At 35.3% G+C, this 14,929-nt stretch overlaps 1 long non-coding RNA gene across 1 annotated transcript in view; it reads left to right on the forward strand.

The window, feature by feature from the left end:
- The first annotated feature begins 4,533 nt into the window (after window positions 1–4,533).
- LOC126816754 (uncharacterized) overlaps window positions 4,534–14,929 on the forward strand; it is a 52,366-nt gene continuing 41,970 nt past the window's right edge. The window contains exon 1 of the long non-coding RNA XR_007678571.2: window positions 4,534–4,978. This is a non-coding gene — a long non-coding RNA (uncharacterized LOC126816754). The remainder of the gene's footprint in view (window positions 4,979–14,929) is intronic.

Here is a 14,929-nt window from a genome sequence, read left to right on the forward strand (position 1 = left end):
TGAAATAGTGATACACGTTGACACTCAAAGGAATTCCCCACCCCACCCTCCAAAAAATGCCAGTAAATGTAGATGTTCACAACAAAAATATCAGATAATAAATTATTCTTCAGAAGTCAATGAAATAAAGACACAGTTTATTTAGATTTTAATGACTATAGCAGATTCTGTACTCAGATTCTGTCAACCGCGAATACCTGTCGACAAACCATAATTAACAGCCAATGTACTCTCTTGAAATCTGTTTGGCCATTGGCTGAATTTAAAATTCAAAAATTCAGTGTATAACAACTTTAGTATTAACAAGAAACTGAAGAGAATGGTGGTGTGTTTTCACAGAGTCGATTAAAGATAGAAAGATAAGTATACTTTATTACTTTCTTAACAATAATATTAAATTACTTTAATTAGATAAGATTTATGTGATTTTGTTATTTAACTTTATTACCTATTCTTTTCCCTATATTTCAGTTTTACCAAGAAAAGAATCATCAATAGAATTCAGATTAATCCATGAGAGAAAAAATGAGCTTATCAATTTAGAAGAATTTATGAGAGAAAAATAAGCTTATCAATTTAGAAGAAATCATGGACCAACTATATTTATTCCCAAAATAAGATTAAATAAAAAAAAGTCTATAAAATTCTATAGTACCCATTCCTACAGAAAACTATAGTGGCCCAATTTCCAAACTACAGAACACTACAGTATTCATTCCTATACATAACTGCAGAATTTCCTACAGAAAGTGCAATAAAAAAAAACCTATAGAATACTACAGTATTTTCCTATAGAAATTTTGCCATAAATCTGTAGGAAAAACTATAGGATGTGCGCTACAGAAACTGTAGAATATTTGGGGCCGTTATTTCCTACAGGCCCCCAAAATTCTGTAGAATACTATAGAATTTTATCCTATAGAACATGGGACACGCCCCCCAAAAAACTCTATAGATTTTCTATAGAATTCTACACTGCTATTCTGTAGGACTTTTTGCTAAGGGTGAACTCCCCAAATGTGCAGTGATATAAGGTGTTCAGTAAGAAAGTAGAGTGTCTCTCGTGGTAAAAAGATCTAATAGGAAGTAAATCAAAAGGATTAAAACGATATATTACAGGTAAAATTTGATGACAATTTCAACGTTCTGGGAATCGAAAAGAACCATAATTAGCTACAAAACAATCTTGATAAAGAAACGTAACCTAAAATAAAATAGCTTACCGCGGCTTAAAATATAAAACTTGTGATTTTAAAATTCCACGTACTCACAAAATATGTCGTTATGTCACACAATGTATTTCTCGTAACTAAATACATGTACAACCCCGAAATCAACCCAGCCAATAAAAAGCAGGGCATGAGTTCAAACTGATCAGCAGTGAATATTCGCTAGGCCGCTTTCGTAGTCCTCTGTGAAACATACATTATATGTAAGAGCTAAATCTGCCTATAGGTCTGAAATGTTATCTAAATTATTAATTAGACATTAATTAGACCATAATCAACCCTCGATGTCATCGCTAGCCTGCGATATTTACTGGATTGGGATCATATTTGCTGCTCTACGCTCATTAATGATTAAATCAAGAAGTGGATAATCGAGACTATGTATTTTATTGTACCGACTTTAGTAATGATGATCGAGACTAGGCTCAAAATTCAGTCGCAGACCGCATGTTTATTTAATCGCTAAATTCTACTTGAAAAGTGTTGAATTTTTATAAATTTGTGTCAGATTCAGATATGTTGAGAAATGATATTTTTTGCGAAAAATAAAGACTCACCGTGAAAAACAGAAGGTAAGGGTTCCAAAATAGCCTGAGAACAGAGGTGGGGGGAGAGCGGTATTTTACCATATTTTCATATTGCTGCTAAGGAACTAGGGGGTTGGGTGGCCGAATAGTTAGCACGTGCGTGCTGTATCATAAGGCCTGTCATTGTGTCAACTGGCGAATCCCCGGTTGTACGTGACAAGAAGTAGCGTCGCCTGTCCAACCTCGTGGGTTTTCTCCGGTTTCCTCCCACTGCTAAAGACCTTTACGCGCAAGCGAATTATTGAAATAAAATTAAACCATATGTTAGTCCCGAAATGACCCAGTTTGTGTCGAGTGGGTGTTAAACCCCATTTCTCTCTCTCTCTCTCTCTCACTCTCTTCTATCCTTTGTGTAGTCGGCAATGCGAAAATGGTTTTGGAATGTTTTTTTATCTGTTCTTGATTAAGTGGGGGACAGACGAGCGTATTTTTTCACCCGATCGCAACGATTTTTAAAATCGCTCGAAAAATACGCCTGTGTGCCCCTTCAAGGCGACGACGATTCTGCTCGGCGAACTATTCGCCGGATCAGTCGCTCGTATCTAGCATGTTAGATATTTTCGGCCGAATATTTTTCGCCGGCGATTAAATTCACTTGTGTGCCCGTGCCCAGCGTATATTATCGGGCGATTCATTTTTATAAGCCAATCATCGACATCGTTTATATCACATGATCTCGAAATGGCTGCCATTTTGATCGACATAATTACTCACAGAGTGGCGTATGCTCTGGAGACGATCGCTACGTGTGCCCGTTTGTTATCGGACGTAAAAAAATCGCTGGCGAATTTCAATCGCCGAGATCGGGCGGAAAAATACGCTCATCTGTCCATAGCATGAAGAATATTTAACGTCCACTCGACACAAACTAGGTCATTTCGGGACTAACATATGGTTTAATTTTATTTACATAATTCGCTTGCGCGTAGGGGTCTTTAACAGTGGGAGGAAACCGGAGGACCCGGAGAAAGCCCACGAGGCTGGACAGGCGACCCTACTCCTTGTCACGTACAACCGGGGATTCGAAACCACGCCAGTCGACTCAATGATACAGCGCGCGAACGCTAACCATTCAGCCATCCAAAAAAGGTCGCAAAAAATATTTTATCCATAGGCAACCATATAAATAGCTTAATTTTACACCTCTTTTTCACCTTTTAATCGAAATAGCCCGGAAACGGAATCGAAATTAAAAAAACTGGGCCCAACATTTTGTGCGCCTTTAAAGGGTGCACCCTTTCAGTTATACCAGATTTGAAAAAAATAATATTTGCTTTCGAAAAGTGGTACCTAACTGTCAAAATTGTAGTTTTTGGTAAAATTACGCCACTTCCGGTGCCGACAGATAACTCTATCGGTAACAAAAAAAATGGCAATTGAGACAACGGAGCATATGCACTTTGTTTTATACAAATCGAACAATAAATAATTAATCTAGGACTGAAAAACTGAATTAGTCAATGGCGGCCAAGGAAAATTACCGAGACAAAAAAAATTCAGATTTTTGCTCAAGTCAGATGACTCGTTAATTTTGCGTAAAACACGACTAAAAAATATTCATGAATAAAAAAGTTTTTTGTAAAAATTTAAATTTTCGAAATTTGGCACCTAATATCTGCGAAGATTTGCCGAAAATAAAAAATCAAAAGTAGCGTAGCTATGTGCTCCGTCTCCGGCTATGCCAAAATGTATCGAAAGTTAAAATCCTATGATTATTGTTAAAAATACTGCAATATTTCTAAAAACGATAGCTTCGGTGATTTCGGACATTTCGCATTGTCGCAGAACGTTCAAAATAGCTTTATCCTCTAAGTCACACCCACTTTTCCATTAAAACTGAAGAAATCGTAACGATCCGACAAGCAGTTGCCGAGATCTACTCAAAACAAAAGAATAATAATAATAATAAGAACTAGACCTGCAAGCAGCACTGAACCGGCTTTCAGGAATCAGACAGGAAGTGTGTCATACAATAGCCCATTCATCGAGCTACTAAACGATACTTTAGATGTTTTGATCCGGTCACACCCGACGGTGAAATCCCGATTGTTGCAAGAGCACCGTTTTTTTTTACTGTCTTTTTTTTTTTTAAATATCGAATATTTTTTTTGACTACTTCCTGTTTACGGATCATTATCGGAATAGATTTAACAAGTGGTATGGGAACTTAACTTCCTGTATTAAAAGTTTCAGAAAGATCCATTGGACAGTTTTACCTCCCTTATACCACTAGAAGAAGATTTACAGATATAACGATTTTTCGACTTTTTTCAAAGATTGTGGCCCTTTTGGACCATTTATACTTTATTGAGGCTTTTAAATTTGGATTCACACCCCAGACCAGCGTTAGGACTCTAAGTAACAGAAGTTTAAGAAAGGAAATAATAGTAATTTTCGCGATAAAAGCGTCTGAATAGGCTCCAAAAAAGAAAATACTAGATTTTCAGAATCTCATAATATATTACCTAACCAGCAATTTTTTACCATTGAGATGTCATAAGATCGCCCATTGTTCGGGCTATCCAATGACACTTTAGTTGTTTTTATTCGTTGAAATATGGCGTTGTAATCACTTTTTTCGCAAGATCACCATTTTTTACTTTTTAAGGTTTTTTTTTTCAAAATATCGGATATTTTTTCGAGTACTTCCGGTTTTTGGATCATTGTTGTGATAGTTTTAACATGTGGTTTGGATAGTTAACTTTCTGTACCAGAAGTTTCAGAAACACCCACTGAGCTGTTTCCAAAACAAAGAATAATAGAAGAGCATTTTCAGTAATTTGAGGATTTTTCAACTTTTTTCCAAGATTGGGGCTCTTTTTGAACAACGTATGTTATTTCAATGCTTTTATTTTTGGACTCACGCCATAGTCCACCCATAGGACTCTGAGTAAAAAAAGTTTAAGAAAAAACGTAGTTGTTGTGTTTGAGAAAAAGGCCTCTCAAAATGCCCCAAAACGGAAAATACTAGAGGCGTTTTTGTGAACCGATTAGATTAGACCGATTAGCTATTATACGCATTTGTGAACCAAGTTGATTATGCTAATCGTTACATTTGTGAGACGATTTAACTCAACTGATTAGGCAAATCGACCTAATCGTCCCAGGAGGTGTTTAGGCGATTAGATTTGACTTTTTCAAAATGGCGGAATGTTCGACGTCGTAAGTAATTTTTAATGCTTATTGTTGTTTTTCTCCATAATAAAAGTTTTTTTAAAACGCATTTGACGTGTTTAATGTTAACTTTATAGTCCACAAGAATGTTAGATCACCTCTAAGCAATTTTATTCATTTACAGTTTTTTCAATATATTCCTCGATCCTAGGTTTTCTCAGTAAACTTTTTACATGTTTTGTCACTTCAGTTTTCAAAAAAATACTTGAACTTGTTGGACATAGGTGATTGTTTCTAACGGCAACCATTTTTCCTTTATTGCGTAGATAACCTTCATTTGTCTTTAACAAGTCATCAATAATTAGCAGAGACAATTTTTTTTTCTGATCGGTGTCCGTGATGGCAGCCATCTTACCAAATCGTAATTATCAAATTTTACATTTGTGGACCATATCTAATCAAATCGAAATCATACAAAATCGTACTAGCAAATCAAAACCTAATCTAATCGACTTACAAAAACGCCATAGATATTCGGCGTACCATAATTTATTTTCTAGCCATCTAAATATTATCATTCAGACGTCATATGATAGTCCATTAATAGGGCTATCCAGCGACACTTTAGTTCTTTTGGTCCGCTTAGATCTGATGGAGAAATCAAGTTTTTCGCACGAGCGCTAATTTTTTTAACCTTTTTCTTCATTTTTTGAATACGTCCGGTATGGAGATTATTGTCGGGGTAGTTTTAATAACCAATTTTAACAATTAGATAGCCACAGGGCTCTGTAATGATATATTACATTATCTGATCAGATAAAATGGCCCTAAGAAAACCTATGTTCAAAAGTGCCAAAAATTCAAAAATGTCAAAATATCGAAAATTAAATTTCAATAACTCAATACATATTATACATCGTTAGAATCGCAATTAGGTCAGCTATCTGAATGTGTAACCTTTTTGTAAAAATCTGATTAAATAATAAAATAATATAGCATTTTCCAAAATTTCACGATTTTTCGACTTTTTTCGATTTTCAGTCCCTTTTTTTATCCTATTCCAGACATTTCAAAGACTTATTGGATGTTTTCATGCACAAGACTACCGAAAGGACTCTCGATACAGAAAGTTAAAAACAAATTGTAGGTTAAGTTTTTGAGATAAAGGCGTCCAAAAACGCTCCAAATCAGAAAATACTTGATTTTCAGCTTGTCATATTTTGCTGCTTGGTCATAGTATCCGTATAAATTGGGCATCATTCGACAGTCCATTCCCAGGGCCACTCAACGAAAGCTTAATTCGTTTAATCCATTGATAATGAACGGAGAAATCTAGTTTTTCCCCAAAACACCCATTTTTTGCTTTTTTTTCGAAATATCTATCATTATTTCGACTACTTCCGGTTTCCGGATCGTTGTTGAAATTGCTTTATCCAGCTGTCTGACTATATAGCTTTATGTTCCAGGACTTTCAGAACTATCGATTTATCCTTTCCCAAAAATATAAGGGTTAGGCAATGGGCAGAAAATTCGAAAAAAATCGAAAAATAAAGGGCGATAACTCGGAATGAAAATTATATTTCTAGAATCGGATGATCTTCAGGTATCCAAAAATGTAGGTCAAATTTGAAAATTTTGAAAAATAACAAAAATTGTCTCTTAAACAAATTTTTTTATTTTTCGAACGCTAGAAGTCAGCGACGAAGTTTCGAAATTTCGAAATTTTCAACTGCTATCGTCCGAGAAAAGACTCAGGGTTTCTGAAAATGTCATTTGTATGAAAATAGGTACAGAATTGACGAAGCTACGGCCGTTTTTTAATTTTTATGCACCGCACGAAATACGACCACTTCCGGTCTGCGCAGAAGTTTCAAAATTGTTTTAAGGAGTAGCCACCACCTGGTTTCCCAATAGAATATTTGGTTCCAGATCGATATCTGTTTTCGATCATGGAGAAATAGGCTCCCGGGATAAATAATAATAATAATAACTAGACCTGCAAGCAGCACTGAACCGGCTTTCAGGAATCAGACAGGAAGTTTGTCATACAATAGCCCATTCATCGAGCTACCGAACGATACTTTAGATGTTTTGATGCGGTCACACCCGACGGTGAAATCACGATATTTGCAAGAGCACCGATGTTTAATGGGTTTTTTTTTTATTAAATATCGAATATTTTTTCGACTACTTCCGGTTTGCGGATCATTGTAAGGATAGATTGAACACGTTGTATGGGAACTTAACTTCCTGTACCAGAAGTTTCAGAAAGATCCATTGGAAAGTTTTTAAAAGAAATTAAAATTAGAAGATATTTAACAATATTTAGCAAATAATTGGTAGTCTGATACTAATGTGTTATCTCCCTTATACCATTAGACCATTTTTTTAAAACTTTTTTCAAAGATTGTGGCTCTTTTTGGACCATTTATACTATATTGAGGCTTTTAAATTTGGATTCACACCCTAGACCACCGCCAGGACTCTAAGTAACAGAAGTTTAAGAAAGGAAAAAAGAGAAGTTTTCGGGATGAAAGCATCTGAATAGCCCCCAAAAATGAAAATACTATATTTTCAGCGTCCCAATATATATTGCCTAACCAGCGCATTTTTACCATTTAGATGTCATACGATCGTCCATTGTTCGGGCTATCCAATGACACTTTAGTTGTTTTGAAATCTTACGTAGTAATCATTTTTTTCGCAAAATCACCTTTTTTTTACTTTTTATGTTTTTTTTCTCAAAATATCGGATATTTTTTCGACTACTTCCGGATTTTGGATCATTGTCGGGATAATTTTAACAAGTTGTTTGGTTACGTAACCTTCTGTACAAGAAGTTTCAGAAAAATCCATTCAGCTGTTTTCCATAGACAGAAAAATAGAAGAGCATTTTCAGTAATTTAAGGATTTTTCAACTTTTTTCCAAGGTTGAGGTTCTTTTTGGAACAATTATATTATTTCAATGCTTTTATTTTTGGACTCACGCCATAGTCCACCGATAGGACTCTGAGTAAAAAAAGTTTAAGAAAAATCGTAGTTTTCGTTTTCGAGAAAATGGCGTCTTAAAATGCTCCAAAACGGAAAATACTAGATTTTCGGCGTACCATAATTTATTTTCTAGCCATCTAAATCGTATCATTCAGATGTCATATGATAGTCCATTAATGGGGCTATCCATAATGGGGCTATCCAGCGAAACTTTAGTTCTTTTGGTCCGCTAACATCTGATTGAGAAATCAAGTTATTCGCAAGAGTGCTATTTTTTTTAACCCTTTTTCTTCATTTTTTGAATACTTCCGGTATGGAGATTATTGTCGGGATAGTTTTAATAACCGGATTGGCTTATCAAATAGCCACAGGGCTATGTAATGATATATTACATCGTCTGGTCAGATAAATGCCCCTGGAAAATCCTATGTTCAATAGGGGCAAAAATGCAAAAGTGTCAATATATCGAAAATTAAATTTAAATATTTCAATAAATACTATACATCATTAGAATTGTAATGAGGTCAGCTATCTGAATGTGTAACTTTTTTGTAAAAATTTGTTTAAATAATAAAGGAATAGAGCATTTTCCAAAATTTCACGATTTTTCAACTTTTTTCGATTTTCAGTACGTTATTTTACCTATTCCAGACATTTCAATGTCTTATTGGATGGATTCATGCACAAGACTACCGGAGAAACTCTCGATAGGAAAGTTTAAGAAAAATCCTTGGAGCAGTTTTCGAGATACGGGCGTCCAAAAACGCTCCAAATCAGAAAATACTTGATTTTCAGCATGCCATATTTTGCTGCCTGTTCATAGTATCCGTATAAATCGGGCATCATACGACAGTCCATTCCCCGAGCCACTCATCGATACCTTAATTTGTTATATCCGTTGGTATCGGACGGAGAAATCGCGTTTTTCTGAAAAGCACTCATTTTTTTACGTTTTTTTCAAAATTCCCGACATTATTTCGACTACTTCCGTTTTACGGATCGTTGTTGAAATTGCTTTACAAAACAGAATGACCATATGGCTTTATGTTTCAGGACTTTCAGAAACATCAATTAATCCTTTCAAAAAAATATAAGAGTTGGGGAATGGGCCCAAAATTCGAAAAATTAAAGGCGATAACTCGGAATGAAACTTATATTTCTGGAATTAGATGTCTTCAGGTATCCAAAAATGTAGGTCAAATTTGAAAATTTTGAAAAATAACAAAAATGTCTCGTAAACTACGTTTTTTCAATTTTCGAACGACAGAAGTCCAGGGCGAATTTTCGAAATTGAAAAATGTGAGATAGCCATTGTCTCGGAAAAGAATCAGGGTTTCTGAAAATGTCATTTGTTTGAAAATAGGTCAAGAATTGACGAAACCACGGCCAATTTTCAATATCGCGAAAAAGTACAAAGTTCGGTCACTTCCGGTATGCGCAGAAGTTTCAAAATTGTTTTAAGGAGTAGCCACCACCTGGTTTCCCAATAGAATATTTGGTTCCAGATCGATATCTGTTTTCGATCATGGAGAAATAGGCTCCCGGGATAAATAATAATAATAATAATAATAATTTTAGTAAAAACAATAGTCTTTCAGACAAAGTCTGAAAGCCTAATAATAATTTTAACAAAAACAATAGTGTTTCACACGGGTGTAAGCTACGCAGTGTGAAACCCTAATGAGGAGAGTTTCATATGTTGTAACAATGTCTGCATATGGTCAGACAGTCATAGAGAGATGAAATAAATATTATTTGTTTTGAAATGTATCATTTGGTTTGCCTTGAACTTGCATGTCGCTTTTGTGACCTTGGTATTTGATTTACTCGCAGGCTTCAATGGAAATAATGCGTATCGATAAACAAAATCGCTTGAATTTGGTAGTTTTATGGTATTTTAGATAACAGAAACTATTGGGAATTGTCACAAACATGTGATATTTCTGACTCAAGCGATTAATCTAGACTAAAGTATTGTCGAATTTTAAAAGTATTTAATAACTTTTAAACTAATACACGAAATAGCCAATGTTCCGATGCCTAGATTTGAAATGTCAGTCCCATGGACCCTTTCAATAATACTTTGAAAATCCCAAAGTGCTACACTCCTTATTGAATAATATTAAAATGTCATTTTCCCAATATAAAATACCCTTGGCTCTTATATAAATCTTCATAACCCCAAAACCATAAATACTTTGCATATGATGTATCTAGTATTATAGGACTGACTGGGTTTCGATTCCTAGGTTGTACGTGACAGGGAGTAGGGTCGCCCATCCAACCTCGTGGGGTTTTTCCGGGTCCTTCGTATTCCTCCCACTACTAAAGACCGCTACCACAAGCGAATTATTCAAATGAATTGAACCATATCCTGAAATAACCTAGTTTGTGTCTAGTTGTGGTTAAAAATCTCTCTCTCTCTCTTATTTTCTCTCTCTCTCTCCTCTCTCTCTTCTCTCTCTTCTCTCTCTCTCTCTCTTCTCTCTCTCTCTTCTCTCTCTCTCCTCTCTCCTTCTCATCTTCTCCTCCTCTTCTCTTCTCCTCTTCTCTCTCTCTCTGTCTCTCTCTCTCTTCTCTTCTCTTCTCTTCTCTTCCCTCTTCTCCCTCCTCTTCTCTTCTCTTCTCTCTTCTTCTCCCTCCTCTCCCCTCTTCTCCCTCCTCTCTCTCAACAATTGTAGGCCTACAAAGATATTTTTTATAGACATTAGATATGAAGTGGGTTTAGATTAACAAAAATTAAACAATCAAAAACTAAACAGATAAATCAAATTCAAACGAAACAAATAAAACAAAGAAAATGAAAAGAGATTACCATTCTACATTAACAAAATAAAGGAAATCAACTTGTGAAAAAATTTTCAAAAAAATAAGAGCAAAGTAACTCTAATGTTAATACTTTTTTAACGACCCTACTGAATGAATGTTGGGCTTAACAAAACGATCATGGTCCCAAGTAGAATTTCTTTGGATATTTTTGAAGTGCTAAGCACATAGTATCCATAGGTGTAAAAAAAAAAATGACCGGAATGCAACATACTTAAAATATACAGCTTATTGAAAAGTGCTAAAAATAAGCTTTCGTGATACATTTTTTTGCAAATTTAATTAGAGAAATAAAATTTTTGACTTTTATACGTTTTCATCATATCCATAGCTGTCATTTGTACCATGTTGTTCTGTATATAAGTGTGTACTTGTATTTATTGTATATTTGGTATCGTCGTATTGTCCCTTTAACATATTTGTTGTATTGTATCTTTAAGATTTCATTTCCAACAGGTTACCTAAAATGGCTACAAATGATTACTTACCATTTGTTTAGAAATGAAAAATTAGCAAACAAAATCTTGAATTCTCTGCTGCATGTGTCGCGAAAATATTTGGAAATATTAGTCTTGTGCTCAACATGGTCCAGTTGTTAAAATGTTGAGTACAAAATGTCCCCAAAACGTAACACAAAAATTCAGGGACACCACGAATTGCAACATAGAAAAATTGATGGTTAACAAGTTGTTCCAGACCGTCACTGGTATGTATCGAAAGATTTCCCTTTTGTCAAAAAAAAAGAAGAGGAAAATTAGCCTAATTACCATTAGGATTTATTTTATTTACCTACATGTATAATTTTCATGTGGACGTATATTGTCGTCGCCCCTGTCCGTCCATTCACAATTTGTTTGTGGACACTCTACAGGTCACAATTTTTTATCCGATTTTGAGGAAACTTGAAATATAGGTCTATCTCCAAAAGATCTTGGTTCCTTTCGATATTCGCATGTATCGGACCAGAACTTCATGGATTATAGCCCCTGATTGTAGGAAAAAACACGTTTTTAGCTTGTGGACACTCTAGAGATCACAATTTTGATCCTATTTGGATGAAACTTGAATTGCGTGTTTATACCCCAAATATCTTGTTTCCTTTCGATATTTGCGCATATCGGATCAGAACTTTCTGAATTATGGCCCCTGTGGTCCGTCTAGAGGTCACAATTTTTATCCGATTTAAAAACACATTTTAGTATATCACCGTTACACCCTAATAATGGTTGAGTTCGAATTTCGTGAAAATCGAACCAAAACTGTCGGACAACATGGCCGCCCCTTGTATGCAAATAGTGTAAAATATGGTATATCAAGGTTGTGGACCATCTAGAGGTCACAATTTTTTATCCCAACGATCTTGGTTCCTTTCTATATTCGCGCATTCCGGATCGTAACTTCCTGAATTATGGCCCCTGATTGTACGAAAAATAACGCTTTTAGCTTGTGGTTCCTCTAGAGGTCACAATTTTTAACTAATTTAAAAAAAACGTTTTAGTATATGACCGTTACACCCTAGTGATGGTTAAATTCGAATTTCGTGAAAATCGGACAAAATGGCCGCCCCTTATACGCAAATATTCTAAACATCTGGTATATTAAGGTTGTGGACTTTCTAGAGGTCACAATTTTAAACCGATTTTGACGCACCTTGAAATGCATGTTGCTAACCCAAAGATTTTGGTTCCTTTTGATATTCGCACATATCGGATCATAACTTCCTGAATGATGGCCCTTGATTGTACGAAAAATCGCGTTTTGAGCTTGTGGTCCCTATAGATGTCACAATTTGTATCCGATTTTAAAAAAAAACAAAACGTGTGAATGTTTACACAAAAACTGCCGGACATAATGGCCGCCCCTTGTTCACAAATAGTATAAAAATATGGTATATCAAGGTTGTGAACCCTCTAGAGACCACAGTTTTTATCCGATTTGGATGAAACTTTAAATAAGTGTTTATCATAAAGATCCGATTTGGATGAAACTTTAAATAAGTGTTTATCATAAAGATCTTGGTTCTTTTTGATAATCACATATACATGTATCCAAACGTAACTTCCTTGATTATGGCCCCAGATTGGTCGAAAAATCACATTTTTAGCTTGTGGACTCTCTAGAAGTCACATTTTTTTTTCCGATTAGAATTGGAATTTCGGGAAAATCCATTGCTGGATTGGCTTCTGATACTTGAGCTTTTGAGAGAGTGTGTCTATTCTTCCCGTTCAATCAAATAATAATAATAACAATAACTAGACCTTCAAGTAGCACTGAACCGGCTTTCAGGAATCAGACAGGAAGAGTGTCATACAATAGCCCATTCATCATGCTACCAAACGATACTTTAGCTGTTTTGATTCAGTGACATCCGACGGAGAAATCGCGATTTTCGCAAGATTATCTATTTTTTACTAGGGGTTTTCTCACAATATCGAATATTTTTTCGACTACCTCCGGTTTACAGATCATTGTCGGGATAGGTTTAACAATTGGTATGAGAACTTAACCAAAAGTTTCAGAAACATCCATTGGACAGTTTTTAAAAGAAAGGAAAATTAGAAGACCATTTTCAGATATTTAACGATTTTTCGACTTTTTTCAAAGATTGTTGCCCCTTTTGAACCATTTATACTATATTGAGGCTTTTAAATTTGGATTCACACCCTAGACCATCGTTAGGACTCTAATAGTAAGTGCAGGAGGACCGCACTACACGCAAAACATAAATCTACAAGATAAACCCGCGGACAAGACAGAAAATAGACATTGCACCAAATAAACAAATATCAAATCAAGTGAAAGGATCCGGGGGCCAACCGTAAGCATCGACTGCGCTGTACAATCCCTGGCCTGTGGTGATACAGACTTCACTCGAATCTGAAAACAATCAGAAATACAGAAAAGAAGCAACAGAAACAATGCGACCAATCTTGACGGTGGTCGTCTACGGAATGGCGATAGTCTGCCAGTTGACGTCATGAGTTAGAACGACAAACAATTTTAACAATTAGGGCGATAATCCGGGTAGAATCTCGAAAAACGCTAAAATAATTAGTGTAGTGAGCAAACAGGAGGATAACCCGACAACGAGAACGTTCTGCAGTACGAAGGGTTGAAACTCTACTCTAATAGTAAGTGCAGGAGGACCGCACTACACGAAAAACAAAAATCTACAAGATAAAACTGCGGACAAGACAGAAAATAGACATTTTATTATTATTATTATTATTATTACAGCATATTTATAGTGCACCCTTTCATATAACATGTTCAGGAGCACTTTACAAAGTGACAATGTAAATCATACATAAACAACAAGATTATGGACATGTTAACGATTGTATACAGAGTCAGTTAAAAGCCTGATTAAATAAATGTGTTTTAAGTTGTTTTTTTAAAAGAATATAGAGATGTACGACATCTTAAACTAAATGGTAAATTATTCCATAAAACAGGTGCTTGATAACTAAAAGAGCGCTGACCATAAGAGACTAGTTGAACAGTTTTGGGCTTTAAAAGTAGTTTATCTGATGTACGTAATGTTCGAACATTGCACCAAATAAACAAATATCAAATCAAGTGAAATGATCCGGGGGCCAGTCGTAAGCTGTACAATCCCGGGCCTGTAGTGACACAGACTTCACTCAAATTTGAAAACAATCAGGAATACAAATAAGACGTAACAGAAATAATGCGACCAATCTCGACAGTGGTCGTCTCCTCAATGGCGATAGTCTACCAGTTGACGTCATCAGTTAGAACGTCAAACAATTTTAACAATAAGGGCGATAATCCGGATAGAATCTCGGAAAACGCTAAAATAATAAGTGTAGTGAGCAAACAGGAGCAAAACAGAAGTTTAAGAAATGAAATAAGGTTAGTTTTCGGGATAAAAGTGTCTGAATAGGCTCTACAAAGGAAAATATTAACAATTTTAACAATAAGGGCGATAATCCGGATAGAATCTCGGAAAACGCTAAAATAATAAGTGTAGTGAGCAAACAGGAGCAAAACAGAAGTTTAAGAAATGAAATAAGGTTAGTTTTCGGGATAAAAGTGTCTGAATAGGCTCTACAAAGGAAAATATTAGATTTTCAGCGTCCCATAATATATTGCCTTACCAGCGAATTTATACCATTTGGATGCCATAAGATCGTCCATTATTCCGACTATCCAATGAGA

This window comes from Patella vulgata, chromosome 3 (assembly GCF_932274485.2).
Source record: "Patella vulgata chromosome 3, xgPatVulg1.2, whole genome shotgun sequence".
NCBI lineage: Eukaryota > Metazoa > Mollusca > Gastropoda > Patellidae > Patella > Patella vulgata.